This window comes from Macrobrachium rosenbergii, chromosome 23 (genome assembly GCF_040412425.1).
Source record: "Macrobrachium rosenbergii isolate ZJJX-2024 chromosome 23, ASM4041242v1, whole genome shotgun sequence".
Taxonomy (NCBI): Eukaryota; Metazoa; Arthropoda; class Malacostraca; order Decapoda; family Palaemonidae; genus Macrobrachium; species Macrobrachium rosenbergii.
In genome coordinates, this window is record NC_089763.1 from 2,007,507 (window position 1) to 2,032,965 (window position 25,459).

Sequence of the window (25,459 nt, forward strand, 5' to 3'; positions counted from 1 at the left end):
GGTGAATAAAAAATAAGAAGCTGAGTGTACGTCCTAACCAGTTTCAACTTCATTTCCAGGCCAGTAACGAAGGATTGATCACAATATATATACTAACGAAGGATTGCTATATATACTACAATATATATACTACAGAGACAGTACAGACAAACATACAAAACCATTTGAGACTATAGACCTACACCTGACACGTGTCAAAGGGGAGTGGCAGCAAGACTCATTAGTGTAAGTACCACTGCACTACACTAATGACTTTTGCCGCTCCTCCCCTTTGACACCTGTCAGGTGTTTGTGTATACTGTCTCTGTAGTATATATATTGAAATTTCTACCACAATGTATCAATCCTTTGTTATTGGCTTGGAAATAAAGTCAAAACTAGTTAGGACCTACACTCAGCCTCTTATTTTTTTTCACCTGTGGTGATATATATATATATATATATATATATATATATATATATATATATATATATATATATATATATATATATATATATATATATATATATATATATATATATATATATATGAAGTGGAAGAGGAAAATGCAAAAATTTCAGGAAAATTATATGAGTTATTTTACTGTGGTAAAGGAATGGCGCCAGGATCGTTGTAGAGGAATTGCTTAGTAAAAATGTGATTAAAGTAGATAGAATGAATGACAGGAGTATGTCCATCAAATTAGGTTTTAGAAGAAAGATCATGAATGTCATAACACCTGAAGCACCACAGCTAGGTTGTCTGGAGGAGGAGAATGAGGATTTCAAGGTATATGGTGGGAGACCTTGGGAAAATACCTAATTCTGAGGAAATTATAGTTGAATGGGATTTAAATAGTCATGCTGGGGAAAGAGTGGATGGCTTTGAATGTATTCAGGAGGGAAAGGATATGGTGAAAGAAATAGAGAAGGTTAGAGATCGCTGGAGATGGGTGAAGGCCTGGATGTGTTTGTCACAAACACAGGTTTCCAAAAAGTGGAAATATCACCTTATAACATACAAAAGAGGGTAGTGGGAAAACCCAGACAGGCTACTTACTGACAAGAAATAGATAGGTGAGCCATTATGGATAGTAAGACAATGCCTGGAGTGTGGGTAGTCCTGTACCACAGATTGTTAGTGAAGGAAGTTTGAATGGGTCAGGAGAGGAAAAGAAAGAGGTCGATTGTGAGGAAAATTAAAATATGGAAAACAGAGAATGAAAAGAAACTGGAATAATGGGTCAAAGTTGGAGAATGTAGAGTAGTTTGGCAGAGAGAAAGAATACAGGAGGATGGGGATGACAGCAAGAGGAAATGGAATAAAATGAAAACCATATTGTCAGAAGAAGCAGTTGAAGTTTGTGGGGTGACAGGTGAAGTGGTACCCTTAGAGAGAGAAACATGGTGGTGGAAAAGAAGCTACAAAATCAAAGAAATTAGCCCATAAAGTTAAGGAAGAAAATCCAGGTGATGAAGAGCAAATGAGAGATTTAGAAATGCCAATAAAAAGAAAAAGGAGTTTGTGGCCCAGTCAAGAAATGAAGTTAGTAATCCACTCTGAGAAACTAGGGACCCCTGAAGAAGAACAAATTATTCATAGAATATAAAAAGAGATATGGAGGTATACAATGATATAGAGGACAAAAATGGCAACATATTAGTAAAGGATGAGGATATAATGAAAAGATGGAAAGAATGCTCTGAAGAACTCTGAATATAAAGAATGAACAGGGCGCATTGGAGGAGGCTCTCCCCATCGTGAGGCCATAAGAGGAATATAGCAGAACAGAAGTAAAGGATGCCATCCAGAATATGAAGAACGACAAAGCAGGTGCACCAACAGGAGTAGTAATAGAAATGATAAGAGCTGTGGATGAGGAAGGTACAGAATGATTGTTGGAACTGATAGTGATGTGCTGGGAGGAAGAAGACATACCTTTTGACTTGGGAGAGAATGATGTGGTGTACGTCTATAAACAAAAAGATGATGTTATGGAATCCAGAAATTAAAGAGGAGTAAAGCTTATGGAACACACACTTAAAATATTGGAAAGAGTGACTGAAAATAAATTTAGCAAAATTGTTGACATTTATGAAATGCAGTTTGGATATATGCTCGGGAAAAGCACAGAGTTGCCCTTTTTATTTCAAGACAGGTGCAGGAAAAATTTTTGGAAGATAACACGAAGCTATACTGATGTTTCGTAGACCTAGAAAAGGCTTGTGACAGAGTACCCAGAGAAGTGGTTTACTGTAGTTTGAGAAAGAAAGGAGTTCCTGAGATGCTCATAAGTATGATGAAGGTAATATGTAGGCGGGAGGCACAATAGAAAGGACAAAACACAGGAAGACAGATGCTTTTGAAATGAAGGTTGGATTATGGCAAGGATCAGCTTCAACCCCATTCCTCTTTGTAGTCGTAAAGGATGTGCTATGTAAGTATGCAAGAGGAAATATGCTATGGGATCTGCTCTTTACAGATGACTTGACTTTAACAGCAGAAACAAAAGGAGAATTGCAAGAGCGGTACAGAGCTTGACAGAAGTGCGTGGAAAGGGGAGGACTAAGGCCCTGTTCACACACAGTGGTTGCATCCACTCGGTTCCGTCCGCATGGATGCTAAGTCAATGGCAGAGCACAGGGCTGTACATACACAACCACGCACATTTGTTAACCGTCGCAGCATCAGCACGGTCTGAGTTTCCCCTAGCAACCGCGCGGTTCGAGGTACATGTGTTTACAAGTGTCTGTTCATGTGGACCATGCAGATTTGCGCGCTCCACACGTCAAAATGGGGACTAGTCGCTTTGACACCGACATTTTCTTTGATGAAGTTGAAAAACGTCCAGCCACGAGGGACATAAGATCAGATGATAATGACAAAACAGTAAACAAAGAAGTGTTGGGAGGAACTACTTGAAATTATCTCGGTACATTTCCTTCAGACAGGTTTATCAGTGGCGCTTGAAATAGCATATCTTCGTACCACCTATAAGCATCTCGTGCCCTTACATAATAATTATGCAAAATGCTAAATGCTTGTATCATATCCTCAACAAAAAGCATGTTGACATTGACAGGACTGTGGAATATATATATATATATATATATATATATATATATATATATATATATATATATATATATATATATATATATATATATATATATATATATATATATATATATATATATATATATATATATTGTAAAGAGTAGCGCCAAAATCCGCTAGGAAACTCTTCTCCTTCCCTGCTTTGGGTTGGTTTGAACCTTTGAAGGTCGGGGAAATAGGGGCTCAGAGAAAATATAATAGTTTGGGGACAGTAAACTGGCTTTGCACTGTTTTCTTTGGTACAGGGAAAGAAAATCGTTTTCTATGATATCCGGTCGGCGACCTGGGTCAGGACATCGCCCCCTACCCCTGTCCAGAAGCAATAAATGGTCAGGGCCAGGACAGCTCTCCCTCACACGCGCTCGCTAGTTTAAGCCGAGAACAAGTCAAGTCTCTGGCCGTTGCCCCTGCCCTCCTCTTCCGCTCGCCGCCACGTGGATCCCATCGCCGCCCTGTGTGCCCCCGTGTTCCATTCCACGTGGCCTTAGAAGACTGCAAGGGGGATTGCAAGTCTTCCAAACGCGAGCTGACATTAAACGGCGGCCTTTTCATCATCCCAAGGGCGCCCTTTTCCGCCCCAATCTACGACTTGAAGAAATACCTTGGAGAGGAGGCTACCATTTGTCCACGCTCCCACACGTGTTTCTCGGCAGAAGACGTCGTCATCCCTGCGCCCCTACAAATGTGGTAATGTACCCAAAACGAGTTGCTAGTCACGATTACTTAGCCCTTTGCATTTATTAATCTCTGGGCCTATAACTTTGTGTTCCCTGATATTCCTTGGTTCAAGCCAGGCCCACGTGTTCACAGCTTCTTTCCTCTGAGTCACAAGTAACGCCTGGGGAGTCCTTGGCGCCTTCAGTGCACCCCCGAGTAATTCAATCCCCAAATTCCAGCATTAGATGTGTAACGTGGGTCCAAATATCGTTTCAGAAAGACGCCTGTAGCAGAATTATCCTTGGTCCGTGTTCCTGGCATTCCTAAGCTCCCCCTTCGGGGAGGACTTCTACGGCAGTAATTTACCGTATTTTCAGTTAATTTTCCTTTTGACCTTGTGTGCTATCAAATATAACTATTTTTATATCCACGTGTTTCACGCACTTCCCTAGTGAAGAGCCCTCCGCTCCGTGTACTTCTTTTTTTTTTTGTTTGTGTTTTATATGTCCTGGGTATCTTACAAGGCCATTTTCGAGTAAAGTAATAATTGTGAGTCATAAGATCCACCTGCACCAGGAAACATATAAAAAAATATATATATATATATATATATATATATATATATATATATATATATATTATATTATATATATGTTGTATATATATATCTATATATATATATATATATGTATATTATATTCAGCTATATATATATATATATATATATATATATATATATATATATATATATATATATATATATATATATATATATATATATATATATACATACTGTAACGTGGGTAACCACTTTATAAGCAAACCCAACTCCCCAACTGATTTATAAATTAAATAAAATAATCTTCATACTAATAACTAAGGAAGGGCGTGAGAAACTCAGCCCCTACCTAACTTTCTCTCCATACTTCACTTTTGGTAGGCTACATCTTCACCTTTCCTAAGAACTGGTGACTCCTTGACATTGCCTCCTTTCAGGTAAAAGGTGAATGGAGACGAAGCCTGCTGAAAACCAGCGGGAAAGTTGAGTTCCCCATAAAAACTGGTGAACATAGGTTGCCAGCAGTCACCAGAATTTGGAAGGGCTTGACAGAAAATGGAGATTGTGACTCAGCTGCGATCTCAGTGCCCTCTGCGAATGACCAAATGTTAATCTCCCTAGGGCTTAAATACAGCAAGCACCAGAGCTCTCTCTCAGAACCCTGTCTGGCGTCAGAACGAACACGTCCCCTTGCTTGCTCCTTATTGAGCCATCCACATGGCAACCCTTATGGCCACCTCCAGTACTTTCAAGTGTGACCCATTAAATTCATCCCTCCATTCCTGGTGCATTTACTCAATGAGGCTCTTCATCGCTCCGTTGTAAGGTAACATCCTGATTTGAGTTTTTTTTCAAACAGTCTCGTAACTTAAACCCTTCTGACTAAAATTCATTGCCTTTCTGCAGCGCGTTTTCTCACAAAGTCCTGGCTCAGTTAGCCCCAGTGTGAAGCGTTAACATACATGTCTCACACCAGAATCAAGTTAACTTGACACCATACATGCACTCTCTCTATTCGCCGACATCGTTATAATTTCCGTACATAACAGCTTGCATTTTTCAAATTGCAGACCGTGTCGTGAGCTGTAGAAACAACTGATTGTCTTGTGGTTCTTGCAGTGATAATCATCACTGTCCTCACATCATCAGGACCCCTCCCAAGAGGATCCCCCATTTATTCTTCAATACTGGAGCAATGACTTAATTATCTAATCCCAAAGCAGAATATTACTTCCCTGCCTATCGTTCCCCAGTCTTCTGATTTACGTGATTAATTGTAAATATATTCCCTTTAAAGTAGCCCTAAGTATTTACCCGCAACAGTTCCTTGTTGAAATACAGCTTTCAGCCAATATGTTTTTTATTAGAGTACTCACTGACCCAGAAACTGCAGTCAGCTAAGCAAGGTGTAATTAGTAATTCCCCTGGGCTTCAGCCAGATCCCCTGATTTGATCCCGGAGCAAGGAATAAAGTAAGTAGGTCAGTACGAATACTCTAAAAGTGGCGACAAATTGCTCAGAATCGCAATCTGCATCGTTGCAAGGTCCTTGCAAATTGCAGATCGCAGCCAGTAGCTTTGCTTAGGTTGGATGCGAGATTAGAAACGAATCTGGTAAAGTAAATCCTGGAATAAGCACAAGCAAACACGTTTCCACAGTTAGTATAATGTTATTATTTTTAGCTTATCATAAGTGCAAATGAAATCATGATTGTGAACAGTGTTAGGAAACAGCAGGCCACGTGCATGCTAACAAGATTTTTCATAGCGAAGAGAGAGCGTATTTTCCAAAATACAAGCTTTGCGGCTAACGCATGGTAATCTGCATGTCTTAACTTCTAGGTAGCTGAGCTGTGAAGTACGAATATAAGTGATGAAGAAGGGAAATAGTGTGATTATTTCCTCCCTGTGTTCTGGACAATTTATTGTCCAATAATTAACTGGGCTACACCAGAAATTCAGGCCACGAATTATAGCCCGTCCAGAAATTTTTGCTTCGCTGGAGTATCTCTCTCTCTCTCTCTCTCTCTCTCTCTCTCTCTCTCTCTCTCTCTCTCTCTCTCTCTCTCTCTCTCTCTCATCGTAGCAAAAGCGCTAGGTTTTCTTAAAAATCCCATTTCAATTTTTAAAATAATGATTTTGTTGGGTCCGAGAAAACTCATTTCATTTGCGGGCACGTGAGCCATTGCCTTTTGACCGCCATTTAACTATAAGTAATCAAGCGAATTTCTACGCATTCATAAATCCCAAGCTCCAAGCTGGGAAAACCCCGTTCCAGTAGCGTTTGTCTTTTTCAGAACTTTTCATACGAGATATTGCTTAAAACAAACAGCACGTTTTTCAGCCACTGTCCCCCCTCCTTGTCAAAAAAATGTTTGCGCAACCTGTGTCAATAACCGCAGTATTTAGTCACATGCCTGTCAGGCGAGAATTCATAAGTAGAGTAAATACATCGCGGACACGACCGTAAGAAAAAATATTCAACCCTTGCATGATAGTTGTAAGCATTTTGTACTCATCACATTAAGGAGAATTTATTTACTTCGTCTCGGGTATGAAATTTATAACAGCGTCGTATTATTTACATTTGGTTTACCTTCGTGCTGCGGGAAGCTGTTTCTCAGCATAATAAATCCGTTTAATTACGAACGCCCACGTTCTATGGACACGCTATGTTAGTTCCTTTGAGAATCCTATGTCCAAGAACACACTATAGTCGTTCCCTTACGAACCTTTACCAATTAAGTAATCATCTTACTTTATCTTATACTCATTAAATGCTGCTTAATATCCTTTTCTTAGAAAGGAAAATTATTACTGGTATCCGTAGCATAAGTTAATTCTGCAAAGTAGAGTAAAAGTCATTAGTGGTTTCTTTTGTTTGTAATAGAATTTGATCTTTTGCAGAGATATTACATTTTTTAGTTCTAAGAACCCCTTAAATTCGTTCAGTTACGAACGCCCACGTTCAATGGACACGATATATTCGTCCACGTAAGAACCTTACGTTCAAGAACCCGCTAGAATAGTTCACTTTACGTTCGAAAGACTCCTCAAATTCGTGCCTGAACCTTACGTTCTGCACATGACCTAGATACCTTCATCTAAGAACCCTCATGGTGTTCAAGCTACTAGTTACTTTCATTTAAGAGCCCGTTCTTAGAACAATTTATTAATTACGTTCATCTAAGAATCCATCACGCTCTTCAAACTACCTCTACAAGCTACTAAAGCAGAGTCCACCACTCTTTGCAGCTAAGCCCGCCCACTGCACGCCAGTGATTGGCTAGCTCTCGAGGGGTGAATGACGTCGCACTAGTTAACAGTCTAAATGATTACCAGTACGGATTTGACTCCGGTCATGTTGAGTGTCGTGCATGAATGATGACCACAGTTTTGAGTTCCCGGAGTTGTGAAGTATGCAACTGATATCTCCGATAAAAGATATAATAAGTTTTATATCATTAGGAAGATCTTGGATCATTTAATCTGCATTTTTTATCATTGCTTTTTTTTTTATTTTTAAATTGGTGTTGGCCTAAGTAGGCCTAAGTGATCCCACATAGACCGCATTAATTGAAATGAAGCATAGACTCATGCAGCATGTCAAATGTTAATATCATTGAGAGATTAGGCCTACACGTCAATTTCTTATATTTTGAGGCAATAACGGGTCATAGGACTACATATCAAATTCTTGCATTTTGATGCAATGACAGGTCATAGACCTACACGTCAATTTTTTATATACTGAGGCAATGACAGGTCATAGGACTACATATTAAATTCTTATATTTTGAGACATGACAGGGCATGGGCCTACACGTTAATTTCTTATCGCAAAGAGTTTTCTTCCCGTATCTGTTGGAAATAGAGTAACTTTTAATTAATATAGTAGTTTCAACTCCACGATATATAATGTATAATATAAAATGGAATGTACACATATAAGCAAGTGCACTTGCACATACATGCGTGGATGGCCTTCGTAACTGGAACGCCACTAATACCACAGAGAGTAAAAGTAAAACTTATGGGCACGTAGCCGATGACACACACAGATCAATCATAGGACTGTCTTAGCCTTACACACAACTATCAAACTGTTCTCAATGAGCTTTATAGAAAGTATATTTACAAAAGGGATAGCAAATTATATTACTGTGATGAGTAAATATAAGGCTGCTGTAGCATTTCTATGAAAATGAAGGCTATGGGAGGAAGGCATCATAAGATACGTAACGAAATAAGAAAAAATAAATGATAGCTGAAAAAATTACGTATGAGATGATCCAAACCAGTCTGCGAGTAGCCCATGATATTCATTTGCTTTTGGGGACATTCTTGTAGATTACACTGTTGGACAAAAGGATACATAAGAATAAGTAAATCTCTCTCTCTCTCTCTCTCTCTCTCTCTCTCTCTCTCTCTCTCTCTCTCTCTCTCTCTCTGTTGTTAGGAGAATATCCTAGAGTAAACTATTCATAAAGATCCCGATTACTTTTAATTAAAACAAATAACTAAATTTCAATTAACAAGAGTAGGCGGATAATTCTCTACACCAGTATTTTATGAATAGGTGTATGTTTATTCAGCAATGTTATGTCACCATATGAAAAGTTTTCGAAGACACAAAACTACAAGCACCATAACAACAAAAACAAAAATAAGAATAACCACAATAAAACGACTGAGTATAAGATAGGCCTATAATCCATAAGCTGCGTAAACCGACAAAAAGACGTAGGACATTATAGGTCTACGTCCATTTTTATGATCCTGTTATTTCGAAAGAAGATAATGTACTTAAGAGGATTCTCAGCAAATTATATCCAATACGACTCGTACAGCCTATTATGCTGTAACTTTAAGTTAAACATAGGCATATTTATGACCTGTAACCACACCTCCACCGTTCTCTATTACTGCCACCAGCTCCATAATGCCAAAATGAAATGACTCTGAGCCCATGGCCTGGCTTGACCAAGTGGAAGAGGTCCTTAGGAATTTCAAGCCCCAGCCTGCAGAAATCTCTATGCTCCTGTCGAAACATCTGTGGGGGGGAGGAAGGGCCAAATCGCGTTTTCCTCCGTCCCGTTAATGGAATAATAGAAATAATAGAAACTTTCCAGCTCGAGGACTTACTACACTACGTCCCTCCAGCCCTCGCTACCTACCTCTGTGATAGGAACCTTCCAACGCTAGGTGAGTGCTGCCATTTGGCAGACCACTGAGATACTCACCATCCTGCAGCAAGTTCCTGTGGCTGTAAGATTTGGCCCTCTTCTCCTACCTCTGGTCAGCCTCCGCCCACGAATGGGCACCCTCACAAGAAGCCCATGTCCAGCTATTGTAAAAAATCTAGGCACTCCACGGAATAGTGCCGCTCAAAGGCTGAGAATCAATCAGACACTCCCGCTAAGTCCCCCAATGAGATCACGCTAAGCCGAACCAAGTCTGGCTCTGGAATGAATAACAAGGGGCCTGCTCCCTCCAGTGGGACAGTGCCGTGCAGTGATTACAACAAGACGTATTGCACCGCTTTTCAGGTTCAGGGGCACTCTGCTCTAAGGGCCAAATGCCCTAGTTAAACAAAACTACCCACCATTGCTTTGGCAGTTACAAATCCTAAAACCTTAGGCCCTCCAGCCAAAGGTCCTGTATCTGTGGCACCTCACTGAGGTAGCTACCCCACCTGCCAGATCATGGCACACAATGACACTGGCGCACAAATCTCCCTCATAAGAGAAGATAAGGTCCCTTGTGGTGTCACCATTGACAGACAAATTTATCACAATGGAGGGTATCAATCGAATGAAGATGATTCTCCCCACCTTCAAGCTAAGGGTCACAAGAACTCATAGATAAAAAATCTGCACTCTTGCAGTAGCTACTTACCTTCCCGGAGGCTATGACCTCCCCCTGGCACAGGACTTCCAGTTCCCTCCTAATTTACAAAAATCCAGGGGTCCTAACCCCTCCACAACTAAAACAAAAACCAAGAGTCCTCAAGGACCTGCTTTAAACCCTCTGCCAGTGCCACTTGAGTGCCCTGAGCAGTGTTAGGCTCCGACCGTCTCGACTGTCGAGCCCCTGACAAATAAATTCCAGTGCCAGATCCTGCCCCAGTGCCAGTGCCAAGGCACACCCTGAATCTCCCTTCCAGAGATCCCAAATTTGACACGAACCTTCTGCCAGTGCTGCCTGAGTGTTCTGAACAGTGCCACGTTCCGCCCAGCGCAGACGTAGAAGAAATTCACAATTTGATTCCTGTGACTGGGGTTGCCTTAGTGCCAGTGCCAGAGTATGCCATAGATCTCCCTCCAAGGGACCCCAGTCTGGGTCGCCTCTCCCCCTCCAGCTTGTCACCGCTACCAGTGTCGGTGCAAGGGCCAATCCACGATATACTCAGGTCCCCTCTGGATTCCACTGATCACAGCGGAAGCTCACCCAAAGGTGCAGCCTCGCATCCCGTGCCTGAGCTGGTCATGGTGACCTGCAAGCCTCTCATGCCCACCACGACCTCTTCCTCTCCTTCCCAGTCCTCCGCAGACACAACCATGAATAAGGATTCTGCCATATTGCAACTGGCCAATGAATTCCAGGAACCAAGACGACTAGTAGTTGAGCTTGTCACGAATGCCCCTACTTCGGCTATCAAAGAAGCTGGAACAGGTGGTACTTCTATGTCTTCCTCGGACTCGGTTCCACCAATTCCCCTACCAAGGAGGTCCACCAAAGAAAGGTCCCAGGCACAGATAAATCCAGGTAGCCAAACACGAGCCATTGAGCTCTCCTCACACTAGTGTCCTCTGGCACAGTGTCTCACCTTTATCTTATGAAGAAATTTGGCACCTCTGTCCAGAGGAGGATGTCAGTTTCTTCCCCTGATGATTCTTCTTATAATTGCGTGATTTATTTCTTGTAATGTTTCCTTCTCCCACTCTGATAATTTTTCTCTTTCTTTCTGATCTTCTAATTTAATATTTTCTTGACAATCTTGCCCCTTCATGAACCCTTTGTAAATGCCAAAGCAGAGTGCAATCGCTAGATTCTTTTATACCATAAGTCCTTTGTCTTCCTATTTAATGCCTACAAAGGCATGGTAACTTTTAAATTGAATGTAACAGAGCCATTTGGCCTAACCGCATGAGCGCCACTCCTGGCACAGTGCCATTACCATCGCCATTGGCAGATGCTCCTGCCCAAGGGGTTGCGCCCTCTGGCTGCCTTTTAATGCTCTATGGGGCTAAAAAATAAGTCTAGCCAGCTTTTACAGGCTAAGAAATATAATTCTGGTATATAAATCTCAACTTTTACTCTTGCATCTGTCACTTATTTTCCTTGTAATTTAAATCCCGAGTCCATGACTCACAAAGCCCATATACTTTACATACTTGATTGTCCTTCATTATACTTAGCTTCGTGCCGCAAGGTACTTATGTTGTTAGTGCCACATCTGGCACTGTGCCACTGCATACAAGTATCATGGCATCACCTAACCTAAGCCCATGAATACTTTGTTGTAATGCCTCCTCAAGACACCCTAACGTCATGACTTTGGACTGTCAAAGTAACCTTATAAATTAAGTTCATGTCTAACATTAGGTTTAATGCCATACTAATTCACTCATTTTCTCCATGTTGTTGCCTAGATTTAGGAATTATTAGTTCATAGAATTCTTTAATTTTGAATTTGCTATAATGCTGCTTTGATGCAATAACATGAGAGGTATATGAATTTTACTTCCAGTATAACATAACTAAATAACGTCTACTTAAAAAATCAGTTAGCTGAATTTTTGCATTTAATTTACCTACAGAATTGATGGTTCTGAAATGTAACGTTACCACAAAAGGAAAGTAAAGAGCTATCAGATTGTCCAATTGGGTTCACTTAGTTGTTGACATTTCCACCCAATTCAAGGTGCAATTGTCAACTTTGTTGGGGAGCTGTAACGTGGGTAACCACTTTATAAGCAAACCCAACTCCCCAACTGATTTATAAATTAAAGTAATTTTCATACTAGCAACTGAGGAAGGGCGTGAGAAACTCAGCCCCTACCTAACTTTCTCTCCATACTTCACTTTTGGTACATCTTCACCTTTCTTAAGAACTGGTGACTGCTTGACATTGCCTCCTTTCAGGTAAAAGGTGAATGGAGACGAAGCCTGCTGAAAACCAGAGGGAAAGTTGAGTTCCCCATAAAAACTGGTGAACATAGGTTGCCAGCAGTCACCAGAATTTGGAAGGACTTTACAAAAAATGGAGATTGTGACTCAGCTGCAATCTCAGTGCCCTCTGCGAACGACCAAATCTTAATCCCCCGAGGGGTTAAATACAATAAGCACCAGAGCTCTCTCTCAGAACCCTACCTGTCCCCTTGCATGCTCCTTATCGAGCCATCCACATGGCAACCCCTTATGGCTACTTCCAGTACTTTCAAGAGTGACCCATTAAATTCATCCCTCCATTCCTGGTACATTTTCTCGTTATAAGGTAACGTCCTGATTCGAGGTTTTTTTTTTTAAACAATCATGCAACTTAAACCCTTTTGATTAAAATCAATTTCCTTTCTGAAGTGCATTTTCTCACAAAGTCCTGACCCAGTTAGCCCCAGTGTGAAGTGTTAACGTACACAGCTCGCACCATAATTGAGTTACCTTGGCACCATACATGCACTCTCTCGATTCGCCGACATCGTTATAATTTCCGTACATAACAGCTTGAATTTTTCAAATTGCAGACCGTGTTGTGAGCTGTAGAAACAACTGATTGTCTTGTGGTTCTTGCAGTGATAATCCTCATTGTCCTCACATCATCAGGACCCCTCCCAAGAGGATCCCCCATTTATTCTTCAGTACTGGAGCAATGACTTAATCTTCTAATCCCAGAGCAGAATATTACTTCCCTGCCTATCGCTCCCCAGTCTTCTGATTTACGTGATTAATTGTAAATATATTCCCTTTAAAGTAGCCCTAAGTGTTTACCTGCAACAATTCCTTGTTGAAATACAGCTTTCAGCCAATATGTTTTCTTATTAGGGTACTCACTGACCCAGAAATTGCAGTCGGCCAAGCAAGGTGTAATAGTAATGTCCCTGGACTTCAGCCATATCCCCTGATTTGATCCCCAAGCAAGGAATGAAGTAAGTGGGTCAGTACAAATACTCTACTGTTTATATATATATATATATATATTATATATATATATATATATATATATATATATATATATATATATATATATATATATATATATAACATATACATACAAACATATATATACACACAGACACACAAGCACACAAACACACACACACACACACACACACACACACATATATATATATATATATATATATATATATATATATATATATATATATATATATATATATATATATATATATATATATATTTATATATATCACACATTACCACAGGTGAAAAATAAGAGATGGGGTGTGGGTCCTGACCAGTTTCTGACTTTATTTCCAAGCCATTGACTTGTGTAGAGTAGCTAGGGAAGTTAGACAGAAAAGAGTGAGAGAGAAATATAGAAAAGAGAGAAAGTAAAGAGAAAGGGAGAGAGAGAGAGGGAGAGACATAAGAATAAAAAGAGAGGCAGAAAGAACAGTGATAACGACTAAAAGCTGTTGTTATTATCATGGATTCAAACACGCTGACCGAGGTAGGACTTTGCATGAACTCAAAAACATTGAGCAAGTATATCGCGTCTAAAGCCATAAAAATGGTCATAAAAGTGGGAAGTAGTGGTCTCGCGATGAAGTTAACCAAATCATGAGTCTGCACAGCCAAAAACCTTACAGCAGCCAGCTCCATAACCCCACCTTCAATAGGAGGCGTTTTCATGGAAATTCCAGGAAACTGGGGGCTGGACAAAGTGATGTACTTCAACACCCTCCAATAAAACATGCTAGGGAGGGGTCTTTCACACACCCTCCTAAGATCACCTCCAATCAAGTCCTCTAAGGAGAGATTTGAATCACATCCACTACAGGCCTTTCCAATCAACTATTTGAAGGGGAGGCCTTGCAGATAAATCTTCTAACAGGACTAGGAGGAGGTGGAGATTGCAGATAACAAGAAATCGGGGGGTTCAACAGTCTGGAGAGCGACAGGAGAGCAGCAGATTGGAACTGTGTCCACTAAGGGAGAGTACGTCTCCCTTCGCTTTCGTGTTCCCCATATAGACTGAGTCAAGTTAATTACTCCAGAGTGATTTTGTTTATACCACTGTAACCTGTTAATTTTGTACTGATCTTTATAACACTAAGTTCTTTATTAAAGTGAAGAAATTACCGAGCTCGTCTCTATACGCCTTCCTGGGAGATATTAATACTTAGAATAATTTATCTTCAAGAATAAAACAGTTGCAGAAAGTGAGGCGCTGTGGACACACATAGAAGAATAACAAGGTAAGAAGTGAGAGACTAAAAACATACAACAAGAAGAAAAGACACAACAAATTGTGGCGGCTTAAAAGGATCCAGAAGGCGAGATGAAACAAACGAACATTAACGAAATTATCAGCGCAATTATTTAAGTTACAGTGAAACGAAATTCTACAAAATGAACTTAGATTTTTTGGCAGCGAGCAAACATATGAAGAAATAGAATCCTACAAGAGAGCGTCAAGATCCAGTGTGAATAAAAAAAAAAAAACAGTATTGGTGCGTTCTGAAGAAACAAAAACACATTTAGAACTGTTACTGTCATCAATTTGAGCCAGACCCCAACAACCATAATAAGCCCAGTGTTTGCGAAATTTCATCGAGAGGATTGGGAAACAACGCACACGCAGAGAAATTTTTACGAGGCTACGGCGGCGAAAGACTCACAGCGAAAATACAACAACTTAGCGGTATCACAAAAACAACCACAGTAAGTCAGCAAGAAATTAAATTACTGTTCACTCTCTCTCTTAATGAGTGAATAAGTGAAGATATTTTTTTATATCTTTCCATAAGACTGAAAAATTAAGAAAACTCTCTCTAGTGAATAAAATTCCTTTTGCATAAATACCAGTATTACTCTCTCTACGATAATTAATTATTTAGTAAATATTTTAGATAGGAAATTAGTTATTTTTTTCACTCGGTTGGTGATGAACAATTGAGAGTTATATATAAATTTGTGTACTCATTGTGATAAATTTTTGATGATATGATGCCCAGTTTCATATAAGAATTTCTTTTGTGTATTGAAGGAGGTTTTACTTGTGCACTTGAACTCTGTAGAGAATTTTATTTTTTTACTGTGACAATTTGACAAATTCTTTTAATTTTTGGTACAGTATAACAAATTATATATATATATATATATATATATATATATATATATATATATATATATATATATATATTATATATAATTGATGTACTCTGATTGAATAATTTTCTTGTGTGGTCATGCAAAGAGTGTTTGATGAATTACTGAACACCGGTAGACATTCACAATACGATTTAAGACCATCGACAATTAGACGTAGCCGAATTTCAAGACTAAATTCCCACTCCGCTGTAGTGCAAGAATACTAACAATAATAACAACTAACCAGAACCAAAATAGTGTTAGTCATTCTAATACTACTAACAGTAATAATAATAGTAACAATACTAATATAATACTAATAATACTCGCACCTTACAATTTCGCAATATGAATCAAGCAGCAGTAATAACAACCGCCACACACTTCTGTGGACAGGTGGATGATTCAAATCCTGACAAAAGTAGACTCGAATCCTATACTGTAAATCATTGGCTAGCAGATGCAGATAGTCGTATAATTTCAGGGGGAATAACAGATGAAAGAGCTAAAATAAATGAAGCCTTGTTGCTAGTCAGCTCAGAACATGGAGACGCACATAAAACTTTGAATTCCACAACTTTTAGCAAACTTAGTAACTATGTAGATTTTAAAGAAATTTATTTATCACTCTGGGAACCAGTAAATAAGACTCACAGTTTATATAACATAACCAGATTTCTTAATCCGCAATATAAAACAATTGCTAATTTGTACGCAAGCGTGGAGAATGCAATAGAGAAAATAACAGAAGACTTAATGAAGACAGGCATTACTATAGGAGATAAGACTCAGTTTGGGGATAGTGCCCGTAACTTAGTTGAGCTAAGACATGTTTTAAATTACTTGTCATTTGGAACAATATATAATGCCCTTGGAGAAGAGGAAAAGAAGGCTTTTAGAAAAATAAAACTTGATCCCAAGAAAACACGCCTTCAAACATTGAAGTTAATGAGAGAAGAAGTCCAAAGGAAAGAGATAAATCTATCCAAGGAATTCGTGGGAACAACAGAAGCACAAAATGAAAGGAAAGTCAGAAATAATAACCCTACTTTTAAAATGAATAATAAGTTCTATGATAATTCCAGACAAGTGGGAAATAGACCAAATACCTTCCAAGGGAAATATGCCCAAAATACTAAAAGAAAATGGAATCCAGATCAGACAGGAAGAAACAATCTAACAAAGAGTGGACCACACAAACCTTACAGATATGGTCAAAACTCAAACACAAATAATTCAACCCAAGTGAACTATTCCGCTCAAAGGGCGAGACCAAAGATAGCCTGTGACAACTGTGGGTATACAAATCATTTTACAAATGAGTGTAGAAAACCTAGAATCTGCACGGGTTGTAAAAAAGTAGGGCATTTAACAAAGAATTGCTGGTTTAGAACACAAGAAGGAAATAAAGAAATAGTTGAATTAAGCAGTAACCGCTCAACATCAAACAAGTCTTCAAATCAATGACAATTTATACCTACACAGAATACCACAAGAAAGTCCCTTCAAGAAGAAAAATTAAGAGTAGAAGAATTAGCAAAAAGGAGAAGTGAAGGTTCTTCCGCTCTATCCATATTGCAGAGTGAAGAAGTTGTAGTTTCCATGGATGAAGAAGAAATACCTATCATTAAAGTTCCAATACAGAATAAATTATGTACTGTCCTTATGGATTCAGGTTGTACTGCAAGCATAATTGATAAACATACATTAACAAATTACTTAGGCGTTAAAGAAACGCTAATTCAGGGTCAAAGCAAAATAATGAAAGGAGTAGCGGGTAAACAGATTAAAAGTTTAGGAAAAGTGAACTATATATAGACCTTTCGTCACATAAAACTGTTGAAAGTTTTATAGTTCTAGAAGACAGATTCTTTCCCGCACAGGTGTTGTCCTCATTTAAATTTATGAAGAAATGTGGAATCATCCTAAATTGCAGAGAAGGAAGAGTTAACCTGACACAAGCGTAAAGCGTATGCTTTACGCTTGAAGAAGAAAAGTTTCACCCAAATCTGATCAATTTGTCTGAGACGACTTCAACAAGCGAGAAAGACATACATAAAATAACTTATCATCAAGAGAACAATCAAAATAAAATGGAAGGTAATGGAAAGGAGGAATTTTCACAATTACAGGCTAGAAATTTAAGATATGTTCTGAATATGACGGTGAACAAGACATTTATGATGATAAATATGCAGAGATAAATACAGAACATTATAGCAATGTAGTAATCAGTTGTGATAATGAAGGGAAATTATCAAATGAGGTACTGTTGTTAAACAAAATAAATAAAGTAGATATAAATGATATAATAGCAGTAACTGAAGAAACTACTATGAGATTCAGGGCCTCTGTAACACAGCTTTTTGGACTTTGCTCCTTATCAAAGCATCGGATGTAGCTGAAAGTTGACATATGTATATTTTACAACCACACACAAATTTTGTCAGCATTATCAATAACCTAAACCCGATAGTTTTAATTTTTATAGAGTAAAAATTATCTAGCCGACGCCATGGCCGATGATTACGAGCCAAGAGTCGAAAAACATTCATTACGTAAGCAAGGTAAACACCGTTTGACGAAATGTTGCCCCGCCCATCCACCAAACAGAAACTCATTCACCTTGTTCCATCGGCTCTGAAACCCATAGCAGTCAAGAATGCCTAACAGGATTTGGAATTGTCGCCGTGGTTGCAAAACTGCATTTGTCTTACGACTTGCAACTTTATACAGTCAAGCGAAAGCCCGTGGCCATACTTACTATAGCCTGAATAGGTAATTATTCAGTTTCTAGTTTAAATCCAAGGTTTATGTTCTGATTTGTATATAGCGTAACGTGATTATAATACTTGTAATGTCATTCAGGATTTTGAACATTTTCATTAACTATTCACTATGCCACCAAGAGAGAGAGAAAGAGAGAGATTGTATGTAAACAGCCTTTATATAACTATTTTTGTTAAAATAAGATTTTTATCCAAAGTAAATACAAGCTTATATGTGTTAAAATCTCCAGCAGACCAACAGATCATCCGATATAATTTTTTTCCTTCTTCTTGAGGCCGTACGACCGTGTTGGATATGTTTTGGGCATGACTGCAGGTGCAGTGAGGGTCACCGTCAACCGTGCCTACAGTTCCGTTCCTTCACCATCGTCAGGATCACAAGCGCCGCCTGTCTTTGATAACTTTACGATTGGTGCCATTCGCCGCTCTATCCACAGAAAGTTTGCCGAGAAGGAGCATTTTACTGTTGGTTCCTTGACAAATGACCTCAAAACAGCTGGCATTATTCCGGAAATGACATCATGGGCTTCAGTACTTCGACTCTTGCATTCTATGGGATTCAAGTATAAAACTTCCCAGCGTAAGATGCATGTAAGGAAGGAATCTCTGGAAATTGTATGCCGCCGGATAACTGCTCTCCGTGATCTACGACGCCAGCAGGAGGAGGGGAGAGTGGTCGTTTAAGTAGATGAAACCTGGTTTACGACAAGGATGGCCCACAACAGGGAATGGGCAGACACTACGCAGGATGTCACCAGCCCCACTTACATTCGTCAGGTTCCTCCTGGAGAAGGTGATCGTTTTGTGGTGGTGGCAGCTGGCACTAATGAGGGCTTTATAGATGGTTCATACCTGTGCTACCTGGCCAAGACCAATCAGGGAGACTACCATGGCGAGATGAATGCAAAGTTGTTCAAACAGTGGCTAACGACGCAACTTCTGTCACCCCTTCCCGAGCCATCTGTACTTGTGCTTGATAATGCACCATATCATAGCACACTGATCGAGGAGAGTCGATGCCCCACGTCAGCAACCAAAAAGGCAGATCTCGTCAGGTAATTATAATGACTTCCAATATAATATATATATATATATATATATATATATATATATATATATATATATATATATATATATATATACTGTATATATATATATATATATATATATATATATATATATATATATATATATATATATATATATATATATATATATATATATATATATATATATATATATATATATATATATATATATATATATATATATATATATATATATATATATATATATATATATATATATATATATATATATATATATATATATAAATTGTTCGAAGAGTCAATTAACCTATTTTAATTTGCACTTTATTGCTTGTACTACATGTAACAATTTATGATCTATCTTTAAGGTATTAATGTTCTATTATGTTCGCTCATCAGGTGGCTGGAACAGAGCAGGATATCGTTCCGACCTTCTGCCACATGCTCGGAGCTGCTGCTTATTTGCCAAAAGAATCGGCCGGAGTGAAGGTATGAGATTGACAACACCATCCGTGAATGGGCCATGAGGTTGTGCGTTTGCCCCCCCGCTCTCCCCGAGCTCAATGCAATTGAACAGGTGTGGGGGACCATGAAGAGACAAGTACGTTCCTCCCTCCGTCAATTTACTCGATCCGACCTGCAGGACAGGTTGGAGGAAGCCAGGCTTTCTGTTACCCCGGAAGTGTGGGCAGGAGCAGTTCGACAATCCCGTCATTTCGAGGAGGAGTATGGGAGTCGGACAATATCCGAGAGACAGTAGAACCAGTCATCATTAGCCTGGCCAGTGACGATGAGGACGGGGAAGATGATCTTTTCCTGGAGAGTGATGATGACTGCATTTTGTAAATAAATCATGAATAGTTTTAGGAATTTTATTTGTACATCTAATGGGAATTTATAGAAGTAAAGTGAACATAATTCATTTATCCTTTAAAATAATTACAACATGTAGCAAAACAAATAGTAAAGATGATAATGCAATGAAGGAATGATACCATACTTTATCTTTAGCTTCAACATCGACAATAACATACCCAGTTGCCATAATTTGTTAGCTTAAGGAAATAACCTGTCATCTAATGTTAAACTTAATTTCTGAGGAGGCCATGGCTTATTGCACAGTGAAAAAACATGACAAAGACTTTATGAATGGCGGAACGATACATAGATGTGGGTGGGGTATCTGTGCTAGCGTAGCAATACTACTGTAGCAGTAGTGCCACAACAGTAGTAATAGCAGTAATATACGTGAATTAAACGTTTAGGCCAACTGCTGGGATCCTTGAGGATCATTTAGCACTTCTTACAACTACTCGAAAAATGAGTTTTTATAGCCAAAAGTTAAATTTTCTAATCCAACAATGCCCATGATAGCCTTCAGTGTTATCCTGAATTATAACGAGGCCAAAGTGGGTGGAGCCTCATGAAGTCATCATTCTGACGATAATTATTGGTGAAGGTTTAAAGCCAAAATACGTAGTACCGTTGGTATTTTTTCAGTAAATAGGTAGATAGCCAATAAATAAAAATTGTTTGACACTGGATATAGCAGTTATCAAATCAAGCTTGTCTACTATGTTTTGAAAAAGTACCAACTATTCCCTACATCTTGTTAATCTGATTGTGACCTATAAAGTAGACTATAATTTCTTAGGAAACTTATTTTGGGAGTTAGACTAATAATCGATGTGTTTTTGTATTTATTAACATATTTTGTTGGTTTGTTCATTATGACAATTATCAGTGGAGAGGTTTCAGAGTTCATAAAGGTGTACTGCTTTGCTTGTATTTAAATTTTTATGTCATTGTTGCCAGAGGTCTAGCCTTCGTTACGTATAGCCAATCATCCATCGAGAAAGAGGAAGAAATGCTGTCATAAGTTACGTAACGAGTGCGTTAGAAACATTTTCTCTGAGTAAGTTGGTCCGTCTTCAAAAAAGTCACTTTTACATTATAAGTACCAAATTTATTCAACCTATGTAATGCAGAATACAGTCAAAATTTATGAGTAGATATAATGTGTATTCTGAATAAGCGTTATATTTATGAAATGCATAGATAAAAAGTTATTGCGAAAAAACCGTGTTACAGAGGCCCTGAATCTCATAGTAGTATAGATGCAGAACATTGTTGCTTTGCAGAGATAAAAGATGAAGAAGTATGTTGTGTAAGCACTGCTGATGATAATAAAGTACAATTTATACTAAACAGACAGGTAATTTTGCATCCAAAGTGTTTAACAAAAATACATCTAAAAAAAAGAAGAGATAGAAGTTAAAGACGTGCTTTTACTTAATGAAGAGTTACCAGAATTTGTCAGAATGGATAATTCTTTAGTCCACATGAAGGGTGATACTTGTGAAGTTTATGTCCAAAACTACTCAGATAACAAACTAACACCATATGCAGGCATTGTCTTTCGCAAAGGAATACCTATTAACAATCCATTACTAACATTAGAAGAAAAAGCATTTTTCTCTGTAACTGGTCAAACATCTGAATTAAGCAAAGAAGTGAATAAAAGATTTTCCAGAAAACAAAGATAGATTAATTCAAGTATTAGAAAAATACAGAGATATAATAGCAATAGAAGGAGATAAATTAGGTAGAACAAATGTCCTAAGACATAAAATTGTATTAGATGATCTAACAAAACCATTCTTTATTCCTAATTACAGATTACCAATAAGCCAAAGACCCATAGTTGATAATTTGATAGAAGAAATGAAGAAAGATGGGGTAGTCATTCTTTCTAAATCTCCATATAATTCTCGATTACTACTTGTTCCAAAGAAAGATGGAAATTGGAGACTTGTGATAGATTATAGAAAGTTAAATTCCAACACCATCCCCGATAGAATGCCAATGCCAGTGATTCAAGATATGTTAGCTCAGTTAAGAGGTGAAAGGATATTTTCATCTTTAGATTTACAAAGTGGATACTGGCAAGTACCTTTCTTTAGACGAAGAGTCGAAACCATACACAGCCTTCAGCACACATAAAGAACACTTGCAATTTGAAGTCATGCCATTTGGACTCACTTCGGCTCCTTTAACGTTTGTTAAATTAATGCTTCAAATACTAAGGGATATAGAAAATGTTGCAGTTCACTTGGATGATGTTATCATTTTTAGCAAAGATTTAGAAAGTCACCTCAAAACTTTAGAAATAGTCCTAGAAAGATTAAGAAGAGCAGGATTAAAAATCAAATTAAAGAAATGTCAATTCTTGATGAAATCTTTGGAATACTTAGGACATGTAATTAGTGAAGATGGACTGCGAATGCAAGCAGGCAAGATAAAGGCAATAGTTGAATATCCAGCTCCTACAAATTTGAAAGCATTGAGACGATTCATAGGAATGGTAGGCTACTATAGACCTTTCATTAAAGGCTTTGCTACAATATCCAAACCATTAACAGAATTAACAAAGAAAGATGTCAAATATGAATGGAATAAAGAACAAGAGACAGCCTTCCAAACACTAAAGAGTAAAATGACCAGGAATCCTGTACTAGTCCACCCAGATTTCTCCAAGGACTTTTACTTAACCTGTGATGCCTCAAGTACTGGGCTAGGGGCTGTATTATTACAAAAGGACAAAACAAGAATGAGAGCAGTATATTATGCCAGTAGAGTCTTAAATGTTGCAGAGAGAAATTATAGTACAATAGAAAGAGAACGTTTACCATTATACTGGAGTCTAAGGAAATTTAAACACATAATCTTAGGACATAAAGTCAATGTACTAACTGATCACAAACCAATTTGTGATTTGTTTAAGAAGAGAACTTTTACAAATAACATGAAGTTCAATAGATGGTTCATTAGTGTGTTAGAATTTGCCCCAGAATTCAGATATATCCCAGGAAAATTTAATACACTAGCAGATGCATTATCCAGATCCCAAGAAGAAACAGAGAAATGTATTACCACTAATACTTTTTGTTTTAGCTGTCAAGTAGTAGACTTAGATTTAGAAAGAGTACAAATACAACAAGGGGTGGATACAGAAATCAGGCAGATAATTGGACAATTAATGACAAATGAATCTCTAAAACCTGATTTTGTTTTAATCAATGGATTATTGTATAAAAGACCAACAGAGAAGAATGGTTATTCTCGTCTATACATCCCAAAAACACTAATCAGAGAAGTTTTAGAACTAACCCACTCATACAAGTTAGCAGGACATCCTGGAATCAAAAAGACAAATAGAATCATAACCAGAAATTATTTTTGGCCCCATTGTAGTGAAGATACCAAGAACTTTGTACAAAATTGTGTAGTTTGTAATCGAAATAAAGGTAACGTAAATCCAAAACCTCCACTTGAAAAATACCCATCGGAGCTGAATCCATTTCAGGTCATTTCACTGGACTTTTTAGGTCCATTTCCTACCACTGTTAGAGGGAATGAAAAAAATACTAGTCTTTTTAGACTATCTAATAAGATATGTAGAGATTGTACCAGTAAGAAATAGAGATGCAATTACAGTAGCAGAAGCTCTTAAATCTAGAATTATTATGAGACATTCATGTCCACAAGTTCTTCTTTCTGATAACGCAGCTGAATTTACTAGTGAACTTTTATGAAAATTATGTGAATTTTATGAGATAAATAAATGTCAAATAACAGCATATAAACCAAGTTCAAATGGAGCAGTAGAAAGAACACATCGTAAATTAAAGGATATCCTGAAAACTTTAGTTAAACCTAATACAGAAGGCTGGGATTTAGCTTTGGAAGACGTACAGTTTACTATAAACAATACTGTAAATGAGACAGTAGGAGAATCACCACACTACTGGTTATACGGATACGACAAGAGACTACCAAATACGTTACTAGATGATGCCACACCACCCCGACATACTTATAACTACGATGACTATATTGCCTGGAAAACCAGACGTCCGTATGAAACGATCAAACAGACGAGGACTAGACTTAAGGAAGCTCAGAGTGTCCAAGCAAAGTACTATGACAAAAATACAGCTAAATCAAAAATTGTAGTAGGTGCTCAGGTATATGTTCAGAATCATATTCCAGAAGGTCCAAATGTAAAAGTATCACCAAAGTTTCATGGTCCTTATAGGGTATTAGAAGTGTTAAAATTAAATAAGCTAAAGATCATAAGTGAGAGTGATCTAAAAGAAAGAATTGTTCATAACAACCATGTAAAGGTAATAAAAACAGACTCTTGGTCCAATGAAAGAATAGTTGAATCATTGAAAGAAGATGAACAGGAACCAATAAATAACAAATACAACTTAAGAAAAAGATAAATTTATGTAGTGTTGAACTGTTATATATAAAAAATATATGTAGACATTAAAATACCTCATGTATATAGAATATCTGATAAGACTTATTCTTACAGATACAACCATGCGGTTCTTTTTATTATCATAACACTGGTTTATGTATCATCTGAGGTGGTGATCCGGAAGGGTGCACTACTAGAGAAAAAGGGATCTGTGAAATTAATAAAGGACCTAGGAATCGTAAGTATTGATATTACATCAGTGCTTATCAATGAAGTGACATTGAAAGATGTTCAAAGGGAATTGAAAACAATAATACATAAAAGTGAAAATAATAGTGTCTTACCATGGTCGGAAAAACTAGATAATGACATAGGAAGTGTGCTAAATACAAGACCCAAAAGATCCCTCTTACCTTTTATAGGGACAGCACTTAATCAATTGTTTGGTGTTGCAACTGATTCTAATGTAGAAAAAGAATTGGCCCGTATAGACAAACTGGAGAAATGGGCAGCAACAAGGGGCATTGTATTGAATAAAGTAACACAATATCAAGACCTAAATAACATAGAGTTAGAAAAACTAAAGGTATTCATTATGCAGTGAATCACAACATTAGTAGAGAAGTTAAAATAATAATTGATGAACGATATTTAAATACCTTTATGAATAATGTTAGAACTCTCTTGCAAGACCACAAAAATA

At 37.9% G+C, this 25,459-nt stretch overlaps 2 protein-coding genes across 15 annotated transcripts in view; one reads left to right on the top strand and one right to left on the bottom strand.

Moving 5' to 3' along the window:
- The window catches only part of LOC136851228 (uncharacterized), a 354,709-nt gene that overhangs the window by 144,393 nt on the left and 184,857 nt on the right, over positions 1 to 25,459 (bottom strand). The gene's annotated exons all lie outside the window — the stretch shown is intronic.
- The window catches only part of LOC136851230 (caldesmon-like), a 36,007-nt gene continuing 18,263 nt past the window's right edge, over positions 7,716 to 25,459 (top strand). The window contains exon 1 of the mRNA XM_067125172.1: positions 7,716 to 8,077. The gene's annotated coding sequence lies outside the window, so the exon portion shown is untranslated. The remainder of the gene's footprint in view (positions 8,078 to 25,459) is intronic.